The sequence below is a fragment of the Triticum aestivum genome, chromosome 3A (genome assembly GCF_018294505.1).
Source record: "Triticum aestivum cultivar Chinese Spring chromosome 3A, IWGSC CS RefSeq v2.1, whole genome shotgun sequence".
Taxonomy (NCBI): domain Eukaryota; kingdom Viridiplantae; phylum Streptophyta; class Magnoliopsida; order Poales; family Poaceae; genus Triticum; species Triticum aestivum.
The window spans coordinates 461285012-461291011 of record NC_057800.1 but is presented as its reverse complement, the minus strand read 5'-3'; positions in this window follow the sequence as shown (position 1 = coordinate 461291011).

Below are 6000 nucleotides of genomic sequence, written 5' to 3'. Positions count from 1 at the left end.
TCGGTCCAGACTGCATAATCATGTTTGGCATGAGTAAAGGCAGTACAATAAAACATACCATGAAGTACTATGGTGTCCGGACACTTACGACTTCGCTAGGGGCTTGTCCCTGGGTAGCCACTCGTCGCCGCTGTCGGGGGCCGTCGTGGCACAGTCCGGAGGGAGGGTCTTTCCCTTCTTAGACCCTTCGGCCTCCCCGGATGGGTCGGCCTTCCTTTTCTTGTCTCCCCGGGCTGGGGGGAGAACTTTTCTCCTCCTCCTCGTTTCCGTGGGAGGAGTGCGCATCGGACTCATCGGACGATGAGTCCGATAGAACCTTGCGCCGGAGACCCTTTCGGGTCCCCGCGGCCTTCTTCTTGGCCGTCTTTTCCAGCACCTCGTAAGGTGCCGGAGTCAGCATCTTCGTTAGAAGAGCGTTTGCAGGATCTTCGGGCAAGGGGGCTGGGCAATCAAGCTGCTCCGCTATCTTTATCCAGTCCAGTTAATGACATAAGAGCTTAGATCCAGCACATAACTAAACCAGGGCACATAAATACCCCGAGAGATATAAAAAGCCTACCAGATGGGCGCGGTGCTTTGTGCTGAGTCCACGGTCCTCGGTGAGGGAGGGAGGCATCTCGGCGCCCTTGAACAGCATCCTCCAGACCTCCTCGTGCGTCGTGTCGTAGATCTCTCGCAGCATCTGGTGCTGGGCCGAGTCGAACTCCCACAAAACAAATGCCCGTCGTTGGCATGGAAGGATCCGGCGGAAGAGCATAACCTGGACCACGTTGACGAGCTTAATTTTCTTGTTCGTCATGTTCTGGATGCAGGTCTGGAGTCCGGTCAGCTCTACCGAAGAACCCCAGGACAGGCCCTTCTTTTTCCAGGAGGTGAGCCGTGTGGGGATTCCGGATCGAAATTTGGGGGTCGCCGCCCAGTTGGAGTCACGCGGCTCGGTGATGTAGAACCACCCCGATTGCCACCCCTTTATGGTATCCACGTAGGTACCCTCGAGCCAGGTGACATTAGGTATCTTGCCCACCATGGCGCCTCCGCACTCTACTTGTTGGACACCCACCACCTTCGGTTTGACATTGAAGGTTTTCAGCCATAGGCCGAAGTGGGGCCTGATGCGAGGAAGGCCTCGCACACGACGATAAACTCCGAGATGTTGAGGATGAAGTTGGGGGCCAGATCATGAAAATCCAGCCCGTAGTAGAACATGAGCCCGCGGAAAAATGGGTGGAGAGGAAATCCCAGTCCACGGACGAAATGCGTAAGAAAAACTACCCTCTCGTGGGGTTCGGGTGTGGGGACGATCTGCCCCGCATTCGGCAGCCGGTGCGCGATATTCGCAGCTAGGTATCCGGCTCCCCGTAACTTTTTGATGTTTTCCTTCGTGATGGAGGAAACCATCCACTTGCCTCCTGCTCCAGACATGCTTGGAGTGGTTTGAGAAGAAGAACGCGAGCTTGGGCGCTAGAGCTCGAGTGTGCGGGAATGGGTAAGCAAGAAGGAAGAAGGCGTGGGTGTAAAAAGTAAATCTTTGTCCCTTTATAAGGGCGGAGGAGGCGATGAGTCTCCCCACTTGCCTGGCAAAACCGCTTATTCCGCAGGCGCCACAATTGATGGCGCGGTTGGGTTACCCACGTCCGTATTGATGAGAATCCCATGATAAGGGGAACACGATCTCTGCTTTGACAAGACGTATCAAGAAAACCGCCTCGCGATATGTGCGGAGCTGGTTGAGAAAAGCGGTTCGAATAATAACTGGGCGATGAAGTGATGTCATACTATCAAAACGTGTCAGCAGATTAGATTTGTGGAAGTACTATTCTCTCTACGGTGGTATGTGGAACTTATTTCTCAGGGTTGGACACTATCCTTGCATTCAAACTCTTCAATGGTGTATTCGGAGGAGGAACCCGCCTTACAATGCAGAAGACAACACTGCGCGTCGGACTCATTGTCATTGAAGCCTAGTTCAGGGGCTACTGAGGGAGTCCTGGATTAGGGGGTCTCCGGACAGCCGGACTATATCCTTTGGCCGAACTATTGGACTATGAAGATACAAGATTGAAGACTTTGTCTCGTGTCCGGATGGGACTTTACTTGACGTAGAAGGCAAGCTAGGCAATACGGATATGTATATCTCCTCCTTTGTAACCGACCTTGTGTAACCCTAGCCCCCTCCGGTGTCTATACAAATCGGAAGGTTTTAGTCTGTAGGACAACAGACAATCATACCATAGGCTAGCTTCTAGGGTTTAGCCTCTCTGATCTCGTGGTAGATCAACTCTTGTAATACTCATATCATCAAGAATAATCAAGCAGGACGTAGGGTTTTACCTCCATCAAGAGGGCCCGAACCTGGGTAAACATCGTGTCCCCTGCCTCCTGTTACCATCCGCCTTAGACGCACAGTTCGGGACCCCCTACCTGAGATCCACCGGTTTTGACACCGACAGAGCTCCTCGACAAAATCAGAAGGAAATGCCTCTGGACAAAGAAGTCTAATGATGGGGACAAGTGCAACTCTCTGGCCTCCTGGCAAATGGTTTGTCGTCCGAAAGAGTGTGGTGGTCTCGGAGTTCTTGACATTCAAACCCAAAGTGATGCATTGCTCATGAAATATCTACATAAATTTTACAATCGTTGGGTCCTGCCATGGGTAGATTTGATTTGGTCCACCTACTATACTGACAAGATCCCTCATGCCTCAGACCCTTGCGGCTCCTTCTCATGGAAAGATATCCTGAAACTTACTCCAATTTATCGGGGCATCTCCAAGGTTTCGGTCCACTCGGGAGACACTGCACTCATGTGGAAGGACCTCTGGCTGGATGAAGTACTTGCAGAATCACACCCACGTGCATTTTCTTATGCCAGACTTGAAGATATCTCAGTCAGAGACTTCCTTGGGTGCACCAACCTCAATGAAACCTTTCATCTCCCACTCTCCATGCAAGCCCATGAGGAACTTCGCAACATCCAAGAAATCACAGCACATGTTGGCAACCAAGCAGTTACGGTTGAGAGAGACTTATGGGGCTACGCTTGGGGGTCCGACGTTTACACAGCCAAAAGATATTACACTTTCTACTTTCGAGACGTGACAGCTCACAAAACCTACAAATGGCTATGGAAATCTTCGGCCACAATGAAAATCAAAGTTTTTGGGTGGCTTCTTCTCTCTGACCATCTTAACACAAGAAATATGCTCAAGAGAAGACACTATAATATTGGAGATAACTGTGGTTGCATCTTATGCGGCGGCAATGATGAGAAAACTCTTGAACACATGATTTTTCACTGCCAATTCAGTGCGACCTGTTGGGACACTTTGAACATACACTGGTCCTCGCATGGAAACCGATTGCTTTGGATCCAGGAAGCCAAATCTACATGGAACAACCCCATGTTTATGGAAATATTTCTTTATGCTTCTTGGAGCTTGTGGAAGGAGAGAAATAATAAACATTTCAGAGGTATTGATCCCACTATCAGTTCATGGGCAAGAAGATTTAAAGATGACTTCTCTCTCCTTATACATAGAGCTAAGGAGAAATATAGGGGGTTTATTCCATCTTTTCTAGAACACCTTGTTGTAAAGCCCTAGTCTTTGCTCTCTACCTTACTCCACCCCCTCCCCCCTTCTTTTTTCGTTTTGTTTTCTTTCATGGCCATGGATGTAAGGTTATGACTCTATAAGACCTTTTTGATACATTAATATATACAATAGGAGCCTCTCCTACTGTTTCGGGTGTCAAAAAAACATTGGGAAATCCTTCATCATCCTCTTCCTTGTCCTCATCCTTGTCATATTCCTTCTCCTTCTCACTGGGTTGCTTTTCTCGGAACTGCTGTATAAGGACTCGACACTGTCGAGTGGTATGTTTGTGATAAATCAGATTACCCTCTCCATCTTTCTTGATGTGAATGTGACATGGCAGATCCAACACGTCGTTCCCTGCTGAATCCTTCACTTTCTTGGGGTCTAGGGCCCTTTAGGCTTTCCTTTAGATTTTCCTTGGGTTGCAACTGCAACCTCTCCAGGACCCGTAGGTTCTGCTTTGTGCTTCTGCTTTCGATTGGAATTACCTCCTCCAGTGTCCTGGCCGACTGGTTTGCTCTTGCCGCTGCGGAATCGGTCTTCTTCCTCGCCGTTTGCGTACCGAGTGGCTATCTCCATCATTCGGGTCAGGGACATGTCTCCCGTCCGACCGAATTTCAGGTTGAGCTCCAGATACCGAACGCCCTCCTTGAAGGCGCAAACTGCTTGATGCTGAGACACATTCTTCATAGTGTGATCCAAAGTGGTCCACCTCTGGATGTAATCCCTCAAAGTTTCATTCAGTTTTTGCACGCAATGTTGCAATTCTGTCAATCATGCTGGTCGTTTGCACGTGCCCTCAAACGTTCTGACGAACACTCGGGCCAACTCCTCCCAGCTGAATATACTGCCTGGAGCCAACTGATTCAACCAAGCTCTAGCTGACCCTTCAAACATCAGGGGAAGGTGCTTCATGGCCACTTCATCGTTTCCTCCACCGATCTGCACAGCCACTCGGTAGTACTCAAGCCAGGTGTCAGGCTTCGATTCACTAGTGAACTTACTGACCCCAGTTGCCAACCTGAAGTTGGTATGGATCTCTATAGCCCTGATGGCTCTGCTAAAACACTCGGGACCAGAAACATGCACTCTGCTTCCAGTCGGGTGATCTTTGTCTTGCCCTTCTCTGTGTGCTCGATTCCTGTCCACCAAACCTTGCACCAAAATTGACCTTGCATCAAACCCTGGTTCTCTTGGGTCGACTGGCCTCCTCCGCTCTTCGCTGTACGCGCACCTATCATCATAATGCCGGGGCACATATGATTCGCCCCTCGGAGGGGGCGTAGGCACTCGACGGCGGTCATCACGGTCGAGCTGATGATCGTGCTGCTCGTGGTTCCGACCCAAGTACTGCCCTTGGCGATGCCCTTATCCCTCACGCCGCGGAGGCAATCTTGGGTTGTGAGCCTACTGAACTGTGTCAGCTACTACAGATCTGCTATGAATTCTGTTACGCGACTGAGACATTGCAGTGTTCTACTCTCCTGCTGCTCGGAGTAGCGCTCTGATCTGCATCAAACCTCTACCAACTTCCGACTGGGATGGCTGAATGGATTCTGCTATGCGGGATGCGGCTGTAAGGTTTTGAATCGGAGTGTGGTATACCTGCGGTTCAGGCGGGAACAACTGCCGCTGCCGTCGACTGAATTTGGGGATCTGCCGCCGAGCGCGATTGTCGAGTGTAAGCTGAAGGTTCTCCAGTCGAGTGCGCTCAGCCAGAGTGGCCAAACACGCCGCCTCCATGGCCCGAGCTTTAGAGGTCTCTCCAACAACAGGTGTGTGGAGCGCCTCCATATTGCGGCGGTGAAGTTCTTCCCTTTGCTGAGAAGAGAGGGTTTCGGGGTGATACTCCTCGTGAACACGCGACGGATCGCCGCCGCCGTCGTCGTCGCCGTTGCGACACATGCCAGGCGGGCTGCGTGGCGTGTCGACCATCAGGACCTCTGCTGCGGGGTCGCTACTGTCGCACTCGGATAAGGTCTCGACGGAGCCAGTCGACAGATCGAACAGGCCTAGAGAGATTCGTCGGGCTCGATTGTCACGACTTGAGGGGTGGCCGACTGACGTGCCACCGCATGCTTCACCCACCGCTGAAGTCGTGACCGACCAGACTGCTTGTGACGGCGAACATCGGGGAGCGAAGACACCGCAGGAGCCGACCGATACTGGGTCGACGACTGCTGCAAAAGGACGTCACGAACACACACACGAAAGTGCGTCGCCCCACGGACGGGGAGTGCCTCGACATCGAGGGGAGCTTCCTGAAGCCAAGCGGAGTCGTCGGCGATGAAAACAAGCGCGCCGAGACGGATCTCGCGGCCCTTAGTCAAACCTCCGCCGGAAACCATGATGAAAGGACTCGGAGAAATCACAACCTCACCGGAAAGTCGCTAAGACACCTGCCG